The sequence below is a fragment of the Ambystoma mexicanum genome, chromosome 13 (assembly GCF_040938575.1).
Source record: "Ambystoma mexicanum isolate Mex_15411 chromosome 13, UKY_AmexF1_1, whole genome shotgun sequence".
Lineage (NCBI taxonomy): Eukaryota > Metazoa > Chordata > Amphibia > Caudata > Ambystomatidae > Ambystoma > Ambystoma mexicanum.
Window position 1 is genome coordinate 389,231,517 of NC_090938.1, and position 12,916 is coordinate 389,244,432.

Here is a 12,916-nt window from a genome sequence, read left to right on the forward strand (position 1 = left end):
ATGCTACTTACATATGAATGAATGCAAAGGAATGCTCTTATTCTCACGTGGCAGGCAGCCAGAGGGAGATAAAACACTAAAATGCCACTGAAAAATTAGTAATTGCTCTGTCAGCTTTGTTCTAACGCAGATAAACTCAGAGGATAGTGCTCTTACCTGGTGGAGGACAGAGAGGGAGGTCAGCGATAGTATCAGGTAAACCGGAAAAGTCGTTGCTGCAGCGAGCTGATAGAGTTGGAGGTGGCCAACAAGTTATGCCTGTTGAGGAGAACAACATGTTTTATTTGTTACGTTGTGCTAGTTGCCAGAGTCTTCCAGCTTTGTAGTACTGCAAATTAAAGGCAAGGCTATTAGCCAGTGCACATAATGTCATTATATAAGTGGGGAGGCACAATTTCTTTCACAAAGATTTTTTTTTTATAGAACAAATATGCATACAATATCACCCAACCTGTGTTGGTACTGATTTATCGACCTACATTATCCTAAAGAAATGCACCGGGCCTGTAACTGCCTCTGGTGCCCCCTTCCAGCAGTCTCCCATTCCATAAAAAATGCATTTAATCAAAAGGGAAACACTGCACAGCGAAATGAAACAAAAACAAGTTCCAGAAGATACCCAGGCCAACACAGGCTGCTAGTAGGCTTCTGTACACCTGTCATCTCCCTGAGGCGCTGCATGTGTCTGTTTCTGAGGGCCTGCTCTCTAGGTGGTACAAGGTCCACCTTTGTGCAGTCCATGAACCAATTACTCAAGACAACCATATTATGGAAATTACCAACTAAACCCACTGATTCGGTATGTGAGCATTGCATGATTTGATCACTATCCTTGATGATACCCAGAAGGTGCATGATGGTGCCATAATGCATGTTCCATCAAGGTGTCCCACATCACAATAACGGAGCAATGGAAAACGGCGGATAGCACAGGGGCAACCTGCTGGTCTTGGAAGCAAGACCACGCAGAACAACAGAGGTTTAAATCCCAGATCCACACTTTGAAACCGAACTCAGGTATTACATTTAGCTTATAAAAATGTGTCAGGTTGAATTGGACATGTTGGCTCAAGATTGTCCCAACGAACAAAACACATGTGACACTAAGTGAAACACTGCAACTACAAGAGTGAATATTTATCCCAATTCATATATGTTTGGGGACTTAAGGCTTCACCCTAAGGTACCCTGGCTAGTCCAGACATGGAGCCCTTGCTCACTGTGCTTTGAGAGGCACAGCTCCACCTCACTGATGAGGCCTGACTAGGCCCAAACACATTATATTTGATTGCTCCGAAAAAGGTGGCGTCTTAACTGGAAAAGATCATTCTGGGGCGGAAAAAATGCACTGGGCCTGGCACCAGAGGCAGTAACAGTCCCCCACCACGGCACATAATTCGGGTCCAAGGACCCGACCAAACAGTATGCTGCCAAAAATGCACTGGGCCTGTAACTGCCTCTGGTGCCCCATGTAAGGGGGCACCAGAGGCAGTAACAGTGCTCCGCCGCCACAGCCCGCATTATTTATTAATTTATTCAATGTTTGTCGGGTCCGTGGACCCGATTAATTAATTTATTTCCGCAATGTTGGGCCCAACCAACATTGCGGAAATAAATAAATTATTCGTGTCCACGGACCCGACAAACATTGAATAAATTAATAAATAGACTGGGCAGTGGCCTGTTACTGCCTCTGGTGCCCCCTTACAGGGGCACCAGAAGCAGTAACAGTCCCCCACCGCAGCACATAATTCAGGTCCAAGGACCCGACCAAACATTATGCTCCCAAAAATGCACTGGGCCTGTAACTGCCTCTGGTGCCCCCTTTAACGGGGCACCAGAGGCAGTAACAGTCCCACACTGCGGCACTTAATTCGGGTCCAAGGACCCGACCAAACTTTATGCTCCCAAAAATGCACTGGGCCTGTAACTGCCTCTGGTGCCCCAGGGGGCACCAGAGGCGGTAACAGTGCTCCGCCACCACGGCCCGCATTATTAATTAATCTATTCAATGTTTGTCGGGTCCGTAGACCCGATTAATTTATTTATTTCCGCAATGTTGGAACATTGAACAAATAAATAAATAAACTGGGCCGTGGCGTACAAAAAAAAAAAAGAAAAAAACACAGAAAGAAAACTTACCAGGCCTTGCTTGGTCACCGGCGTGATGCTGGGCTGGGCTGGGCTGGGCTGGAAAAGAAGTGTGAAGGTGGTGCCGGCAAGGTATACCCTACCTTCACTCCGCCCATAAACATGACGTATGTGATTTCTATTGGCTGAGAAACAGCCAATGGAAATACTGTGACCATGCAAGGTTTTCTTTTTTTTTTTAAATGACGTACCTTGCATGGCAACAGTATTTCCATTGGCTGTTTCTCAGCCAATGGAAATCAGAACCCATGCCGGCTTGTTTGTTTGTATTTCCTTCGTTTGTTCAGCCTCGCGGGCCACATGAAATGGCTCGTAGGGCCACATTGTGGCCCGCGGGCCGTAGGTTGGACAACCTTGCCCTAAGGGAAGAATATCAACCGTCTAAAGACTACTAGACAGAACCGATCCAGCCTGCAAGGAACCGTACATGCACAAATGAGAGAAAGACATAGGGAGGGCCATTGAACCAGAGGAGTGGGCCACATTTGGGCTAGAGCGCACAGAAGCTCGAAATGCATAACTAACAAGGAGGGGGCATTCAAGGTATGCTACAGGTGTTATCAAACCCCGGAGACGCTCAATAAATGTAACCCCATGATCCCCCCGCTTTGCTGGAGAGGATGTCCAGACAAAGGAACGCTGTATCACCTACTATGGACATGCCCCATGGCCATACAATTTTGGAACGCGGTGCTGGACCAGGTCAAAGAGATTACCAGCCCGACAATCCCATGGGACCCAGGAATTGTCTGCTGGGAGCAAGGGGTGAGGACCAGTTCCCCCTGTCGGGCCGTAGAGCTGAATTATGCGCCCACCTGCTAACAGCAGCTAAAATTTCAATAGCCAGGCTCTGGAAAAACCCAGAAGGTCAGGCAGTTGAGATGTTGTGGGTGAAATGTTGGGACATAATAGCGGCCGAGAAAATCACAGCCATTCGGTTTGGAAAATGTTACCATACCTGGGCCCCATTCCTGGACTACACACAGCAATATCCAGGGCTCGCCAGACAACCTCCTACTCTCTGATGGATGGACAAGCATGACTAAAGAGGAGCTCGGAAGAACAGGACGCAACTCGCAGCCAGGGGAATCTGGCGGGAAAGACACAAGGGCCCAGAACTCTGGTCCACCTACCCCCTTCCCCCCTCCCTCCTGAGCAAGCTATTGCAGACTTTGTATGTCCAGGGCCACAGTGACACTGCTCCACTGCATAGTTCAACCTCATTCTCCTTCCCCCGTCCTTTGACCCAGTTCCCACCTCTGCCCCCCCCCCCCCCGTCCCCATTGAGACTTTATAGACTGGTTGTTTATGTTTACTGTCTCCTTTGATAACAAGCAAGCTAGCACTGGTTTCGGCGCATGTTACAGAAAGCCATTATGTATGAATGCTTGTATAAAACCAATAAAAAGAAGTTTGGAAAAAAAAATAATAATAGGGCTGGGTGAACCTAGTCTTGCTTGAGACTGAACCGAATATCACCCGCATTATTCATGAATCTCGTGGGGCTTGCAGCAGCAAACAATAGTGCCCGAACCCATCCCACGGGTTCTGGCAGATGGAGTTCTCAAGGTGTGCTCCGATATAGACACTTTTGAAAATTAGATTATTAGCTAACAACTAGTGGTGCCCACCCTTTATCACCCTGATTCTTCCTCTGTGGTACGCACATAGGGTGGAGGCAGCAACTAAAATGTAATTTGACGACATAGAATCTCTTACGGACATCAGAGCAGAAATCTTAGGTTTCACCACAGCAGAGGCTGAAGCCCTTCTGACACAGGTCAGTGACTCGAAATGGACCACGAAGAAAGATAACACTGTAGAGCCATCTAAATGAATAAAACAGTTAGAGTAACTCATACGGAAGGAAATAAATCGTAAACTACATGCTATTACTCTTGGACGATATTATAAAAACCAAAGAATACCAAGAGGATTAAGAATCGACTTGAGACTGACCTTATGCAAAGAGAGCAGAGACTTTGTGTGAAAATGGGAGGCGATCCTCAACAGGTTCTCTTTGGACCTTGACCCTCATTACGATACTGGCGCTAAACCATGGCGCTATTAGCACCATGGTTGGTGCCGGTATTGTAACGTGTCTGCCATAGTGAAATGGGGAAATACCGCCCCATTCCAAGGTTGGCGGGGCAGTATTTCCCCATTTCCCCATGGCCCTTCCCCATTTCCATTTTTGCCCCATATGGCATAATGGGAATGGCGAAGGCACTAAGTACGGTACCGCAAATTGCGGTACCATACTTACTGCGAAGGTCCATTTGCGGGTCCCTACTTTAACGTCTGGTCTAGACCAGCCGTAAGGGTCGGGTCCCGCAAAGGGACCTCGTAATTAGGCGCTAATGGGTTAACGGCGCCGCAGCCTTTTACGGCGCTGTTAACCCATTAGCGCCAGGGTCATAATGAGGCCCCTTATCTTGCTGACGATACAAGAACTCACAAAGAATGTGACAACGTTAATGCAGAAATAGAAAAATAATTGAATAATCTACTAGGTAAAGAGGATTTAGACATAATACTTACAGAAATAAACCACAAGTTGGAATCAACGCAAACAGAAATCAAGGCGAAGAAGGTTAAAACATTTCGTAGAGATACTTATGACTATCTAAATAGGGAGGTTTATACATGAATGGAAAAGTACACGGCTCCACCACAGAGAAGATCACAACCGGGAGTTCGGATAACTCTTCTAGCACAGACTCTGAAACTGCAAGTGACAAGCGACCAACCCCCCCGAGAAAAATACAGTGACAGGCGAAGACACCAACTACAGACCAACAACATCGGATGGGGCGACATTTTTTGACGCAGCACAGAAGAAAGAGGACCAGGTGGGGGAAGAGGAAACACAAGAACAGAAGGAAGAGTAACCGGACTACAGCTGAAGAAAGTTTAGTCATCAACCTTTCATCTAGAATTCTCAGCAAAGCATAAACAGATTTATTACAGAAAGGATTGAGTTTTGTCCCCACAAATAGCACATCACTCTTCAAATCTAAAGTGGATCTTTTAAAGTTTGTTAGGAAACTGAAGCTTAAAGTCTTTTTCAATGAACTTGAGCCTAATAGCAATGAATTGACGGACGATGACACATTACAAGAATTTAAACGAAAAAGCAATTTCATGCCTACTATAAGTATCCCTTCAATTGAGATCTTCCACAAACAGACTCTGAGTGACCTCAAGAAGATTTCGTATAAACACCAGAGATTTAGCAACTTAAAACCAACCAAATTTACCTTGTTGAAGAACCTCTATGGCGACGACAGCATAACAATACGACCAGCCGACAAAGGGGGAGCATTGGTGATCAAGGATAGTGCCGACTACCACAAGGAGTGTGAGAGACAGCTGAATGATGCTACCACTTATGCCACACTTGAGGGAGACCCTACTGCTGGAATTCTACACAACCTAGAAATATTGCTCAACAGGGCAGAAGAGCTAGGCTGGATTGATGACTAAACTAAAGCCTTTTTGATCAACAGACACCCCAGGGTTCCCAACTTCTATACTTTACCAAATGTGCACAAACATACGACTCAACCACCAGGTAGGCCAATAGTTTCAGGAATATCAAAGACACTGCTCATTTTTTGGAAAGTCTTAACAATACTGGATACATCAAGAACTCAATTTTATTTACCATCAATGCCAAGAGTCTGTATACGTCTATCCCACACGACATGGGACTTGAAGCAATTGAATGGTTCTTGCTTAAAGAGGGAGAAATGAGAGCAAGTAAAGAATTTATTCTGGTTCTCCTCCAATTTATAGCCGAAAACTCGTATTTCCAATATAGGAATCTGTTTTTTTCTACAGACTTCGGGAACATCTGCGGGGGCCACTATGGCCCCCACATGCACCCATTGCTTTATGCATAGGTTCGAGAGAGAACATATTCTAAACCATGCAGTATGGCACAATCACATATCACTTTGGGTCTGTTTTATTGACAACATTTTTGGTATCAGGATAGGCTCATCAGAAAGCCTGCATGACTTCTTTGAATATCTGAACAAAATAGACTCAAGGATTCAATTTCACAGTGAAAGTTCAACAACAGAGATACATGTTTTAAATATATCTGTATAAGTACAGCGGGATATATACCTGACTAATATTTTTCAAAAGGAGATGGCCCGGAACAACCGTTTGCATCATCTGAGTTTTCGTCAGCCCAGTCTAATAAAGAACTTACCTTTCAGCCAAATGATGTGGGTGAAGCGAATTGTAAATGGCCCAGCATCATATGAGAGAGAAATAGAGGATATGGGCAGCACATTTGAAGCACGTGGCTACAAAACGGAAGACATACAGGCTGCAAAAGATTTGATCACAACACTGACAAATGAAGAAAGATAGAATGAGGCGACCACACCACTTGTTTTCGTGTCCTGCTATTCCACTCAAAGCAGTCGCATTAAGTCTGTAATCAACACGAATTGGCGCACCCTAACACGTGATTCGAGGGTTGAACATCTGTTTAAAGGCAATCCAATATTTTCCTACAAGAGGAGTACGAACTTTAGAGACAGACTGGTCAAAACCAGACCAGCAGCCAAACCACCAACTACATCGAGAAAAGGAACTATGGTAGTAATTGTGGTTTTATAACTAAAGGAGACACAATCAACCACCGACGAACAGGAGAAAAATAAAGATCAACAGCTATGCACCCTGCGATACACCAAACATGATTTACGCCATTGAGTGCCCATGTGGCATTTACTACGTAGGTCAGTCTAAACGACAAGGAAAGGTGCAGTGGCATGAACACAGATCGTGTATTAGAGCAAACAATACCAACTCGGCAGTTGCAAGACATTGGAGTGATAAACATCAACCAGATACGGTTCCAGGTAGTTGAGGTGGTGAAACAACATAATGCACATGAAAACCTAAGCAGACGCCTGGATCAAAAGGAAATGTACACCAGGGAGGATTAACGAGGAGATAAACTATATGTGTTACCTAGGAACCAACCACTGTGATAGGGTGTGGACATTAGTAACCAGATGGGTTATACGTATTATGACTGCTATTCTATTAAGATCCTTGAGGTATATGGATATGATTGATCAAAATATATGTACTTGTTGTTTAACTAGTCTACAACAGCGGGGGGGTGAGGGGGGTCAACCTATCCTGTATATCTCAAGACATGCCCATAATGGGATGTATGTTAATGGAAACAGGCATCTAACTGCAGAGAATAATGATAAACATTAATAATTTAATGTTGACCAGCAAGTATTACCACAGAATGAGATTGACTCAGATAATGCTTAATATGCTGTTTACGCTTCAAGTTTTATGTTTATTGACTCACCACACAGGCAGACAGCAACAACTAATGTTATCAGAGACTATTTTTAACGAGTTGATAACAAGGTAGACATGAGAGTGTAACAGCAATCACAGAGCAGGCTGAATGGTAATGGCGTTTTATGTGATCAATGGGTCACACAGCACGACACTGACACTAAGAGATCCAGACTCCTCCCATTCATCTGGAAAATCACATGCAGTTTGGATGGAGGAGATATCAATTATTTGTGAGATTAATGATAAAGTAGTGATCCACAGTATTTTAATCACAGAGACCTGGCATCCCGTAGGCCCGGCAACAGGTAACTGCGGGACGCGATGTGAGAGCTACGTCATCGCGTTCGTCAACGCAGGGCCTTGCATCGCCTAGCAATGCCAGGTCTCATGAAATACACCCCACACCAACCTTTGAAAGTGGCAAACATCACAATGCTGATTTTGATTTTGTATTATTTTTGACATATAAGTAACAACACAACTACATTGCACTGATACTTTACATCCCGCTGGCCCTGACATCGGGGATCAGCGGGATGCAAAACAATCGAGATGTCAGCACACGCAGCGACGCTCAGCGTTGCGTCACCTGGCAAAACAGAGAGTCTCTGTATACAGAGCACTACACGGCAGATGCCGGCTTCTACAAGCGGCGTGAGATAGAATCTCAGAGATAGACCAGCAGGTAAGCTCTCGAAGAGAACAGACAGATATTATCTGATCTAAGATTTACAGAATAGATTAACTGACTGGGATTAATTTGATTTTTATCTAATACAGCGTAACACTGCAATTTATCGCAGCTGCACCACGAGGTAGGCTGAACTCCTTCCTCGAGTAACATGGGGCTTGTAATACCGAGTTTCCCATGATGTATATACTGAGCATGCATTTTCTGGTTATTTTTCAGAGTCGTGCCGTTCTAATATGCTAAACACACATAAGATTATTGGCCGAACGGCCGCACAGTCAGGTAACAGCAGATTTTCTAATGGAAATTATTACACATTAATGTATTTCTGCAAAGAGGGTTACATGTAGTGAGTTCTAACGGATTGTATCTAACTTTCTCCCTCATGCCACATTACTGAACTCTATCCACATACGGTATGTGCAAATCTAATTTGTAATATTGGCATGTATTGGCCACTTTTGATTATGTTTTTGATTTTTTTGAATTTTTAATACGATTATGCTTTCCATGACATGTTGGCACACAAATTTGATGTGTACGTATATTTTGATTTGCTGAACATAAATGAACCAAATTAATGTATCGGACTAACTGTATGCAGTGCCTTAAGCCCTGAAGACAGACATAGACCGAAATGCATCAGCAAACACGTTTGATGGCAGGCACTGAATCTATGGATGCACTTCTTGCCTTCCAATTAAAATTTTGGAGCGTGAAAGAAACTATAAGAGCTTCTGGCTTTCAATTTGTAATGACACCCTAGACATGAACTAATGTCCACATAGCATACTGCAGCTCCAGTGGACAGCCTAACGTCAGCACACCTAGAATTAGATTGGATTCTAATTCTTACTTTTTTTCATGCCTGAAACATTAACATAAAATTAAAAACCGTTCATTACTGTCCATATTCAGTTTATAAAACTGTTTAGTCTGCACAAAGCAAGACACATTATTCATCACTCTAAAAGAGCACACAAAATAATTATTTTATAGCTAACATTTTTGGACAAAGATGTACCTGGAGTTATTTTTCTACTTGTTCCTTTGTATTATAAACTTAAAACCTATAAGTCCATTTTCTAAAATAAATAGCGAATCACACGCTACTATCACGAACAATTAATGTAAAATTACAATATTATATTTAAACGGCTACATAGTCTAGTCACTGCAAATCTGAAATCAGTTGACACCCTCATTATTTTCAGTATTACATCCTCATTCCAAATCAAATTACATTTGCCAAATACAATAGTAATAAACAGGGCTGGGTGAACCTAGTCTTGCTTGTGACTAAACCGAACATCACCCTCATTATTCATAAATGTCGTAGGGCTTGCAGCAGCCAACAATAGTGTCCGAACCCATCCCCCAGGTTCTGGCAGACAGAGTTCTCAGCGAGCGAAGTGACTAGGAGCTATCGGGACCGTAGTATCATTGCTTTTATTTTTTACTGCTTAAAGAGTTCCACTACTTTTTACACCCATGTTCAGCATTCTGGAAATGTGCTTTTGTAGTTAAAGTATACCTCTTCATCTTACCCACCTATAGCAGTTACACGTACCCTGTACATTCACAAAGCCAGAAGAACATCTCAGCCTGGATGGACTGTCTCTGACTTAATCTTAACTCTAGGAAGCTGGAGGAGGACCTGCTAATGCTAGGAAATTATTGCTCCAAATAATTCATCTCCTCCTGATTTTTGGAAAACTTGTCAAGTTGCTGTCTCAGGTTAAATGCTTGGATATAACAGTTGATAAAGGCCCAGGCCATTTCCACATGATGTTAGCATTAGGTGGCTACATGGGATTTGCCCCTTCATGCTACTGGACACGTGTGCAGTTATAGAAGGAGCTTTGGTGACTCGTCTCTTGGACTACCTCAATTTCCTCCTGTGGAATACTTCAAGATCACAGACTATTCAGCACTCATACTCTGTCAGACCAGGGGACATACACGATTTTCAAATCTTGGGATGCAGGCTTTGTAATTAATTTTAAATTCTATTCATTGCAGCACACATTTTTCTAGCAGCAGCCTCCGGTTGAAACAGCTACTGTTCAGGGATGCATAAAGTATGGGTTCCAGCAGAGTTAAGATCAGTGAATAGAGGTGATTGATTTCACAAAGGCCATAGGTAAATGTTCCAACTGAGAGAAATGGGCTGACCACACCACGTGGCATAACAAAGACATAAGAGATTCATGGTACATCAGGTCTGTCCCCACCACAAGATGTCTTACACGTATCATTGATACATACATGTATCATCTTTTCTGCCTCCCCTTTTGCTTTAGGACCTTGAGGTTTTTCCACCCCTAGGAAGGCTGAACATTGATGCGGCCAATTTTGGCAAGCCGAAACGTGTTACAGTGCTCATTTTAAAGACTTTTTTCCTTTTCATGAATAAACTGTTTTCAAATAATTTATGAAGCACTGTATATATATATATATTCCGACATACTGGCACACACGTTGGCAGATTGGCAATTTACCCAGACATGATCAGGTTCTGATCATGAACCCAAATGAGACCATTACATTCTAATAACCAACAAATCAGGACTCCTAAAATTAGGACTCTGACACCTCTGTATAGTAAGAATAGGTCTACTACTGGGGTATGTACATGATGATTTGACTCTAATTAACGTGTCTCTATGTTGGTTAACACTATCTTGAATGTTTGTGCTCAATCATTTGACTTTTTGTTGTTTGTTTTACATAATTCCAAAATGACATTTTCCTGGTATCTGTTTAAATTTGCATTTACTATCGATTCAGTGTTTGTTGCATTTACCATTACAAAAATGTCCTCTTTGTAAATATTCTTTCTTTCAATCACTCACCTGTTTATTTCTATATATATATTGGATTTGAATTATTTTTTGTCTTATCAATAAATATTGACAAGCCATAGACACCTCTTTGTTCCTTTTCCCTTTTGGTGACTTTTTGAACACAGAACAAGTCTATCCAAATTGTAAAGAAAAATACAAACAAATTGCACTGTTCTACATGTGGATTTCTTTTGCTTTTGTTAAACTACCCACCAGAAGATGTAATAGAGCCAGTAACATGCATGACAGTTAATCTGGCCCTACTGCATAGTATAATAAAAAGAAAATTGAGTCATGGTTTATTTTAGACAGTCCCTGTAGCATGATGTAACAGGCAAGAGGGACTGATGGTCCACAGAGGCTGTTGTGCAGGGAATCTGGGAGGCACAAGAGCCAGGTTGTCCTTCCACCCCTTTTGGCAATATACATATAGCAGGGGCATGCACACAAACACACATACTCTTAGACAAGAAATAATGAATTGCAGGAAAAGTAAGTCACTACAACTTGGATTCGTTTAAAAAGAAATTTGCAACCAGCTTGCTATTTTTCATGTACGACAGTAATATTTATATGGGGAAGCATCCCTTAGAAGAGAACACCTGCTCACATCTGCTGCCAAGCTGGTGGGTACCTAAAGGGATGGGTGGTGTGTAATCAAAGGCCCCAAACAAATGGAACCGAAGGGCCATGTGAAAAAGGCCTACATGTCATTACCAAGCATTTTAATTCACAAAGGAAGAAGAAATTCAAAGGTCCCTTTAACATGAAAAACAGGATTTTTAAACACTGACACAAAAACTGCTTTGCATGTGCGTTTGCAAAAATGTTCCCCAGCCAACATAAAGATGTCAAGGAAAAGACATGGTGCCTCATTGCGAGTCTGTCGGTCTGGAAATAAGGGTGCCAGTAGCAACGTACCAACACCCTTTCCAGACCGTCTGACTATAACTTTGTTTTCCTGGGCCTGTGCGCCTGGCAGGTCTGACCTGCTGGGCACAACGGCCCCGGAAAGCAGAGTTGGTATGGTAATGTTTATTTGTAAAGCACCTAAATAAAATGCATGTGTTTCAAAGCGTTCAATGGTGGAGAGAACAAGGGAAAAAACAACAGTCATTCAGAGTCATTGAATTTCGGAACGATACAAGTCTGCACAGGCAGAGTAAGTGCATATAATAAAATTAACAGTGTAAATACCAGCAAATAGGTCTGCCAACGATTCTGCAGTTCTTCCAAGTGCACTGAAGCGCAGCCATACACTGAGGGGAGACAGGGGAGATGGATATACGATCTTCAAGGCATGGTACGTTCAGATGGTGCAAGTGCACAGAGACGGTACAAGAGAGGGGAGCATGGGAGGACAAGTGACATAATAGATATGATATATGATATGATAGGTTATTTATAACGCGCTTAATACCCAGAGGATTCTAAGTGCAGACCCAGGGATCGAACCTGTGGTGCTCCATGTCATCTTGCTTCCAATGTGAGCATGTTACCCCTGAGTTATCCTCCCGCAACAAGTGCAGGGGTCGGGGAGGAATCCAAGTGCGCCCAGTTAGTCAGAGACTGGGTAAGTGCTGAGAGATTGCCATTCTCATGGGTCATTGACCAAGTGCAGTAGCAACGTGGAAAGTGCAGCAAGTGCGAGAGGACTGTCAAGGATGCCAGGGACCTGTAAGACTCTGAGGCACACCAGGCGGCAAGTTGGCAAGTAGTGTTGAAAAAGGAGGGAGAGAGGAAGAGAGGGATAGAGTGGAGAGAGAGAGGTTAGCAGGGTAGAGTGAGAGAGAAGGAAGAGGAGAAGAGGAATGTCTTACAGAGTTTCTGGAACTTAAGGAGAGCAGGCTCAAGACGTAGGGCGGCAGGGAGGCTATTG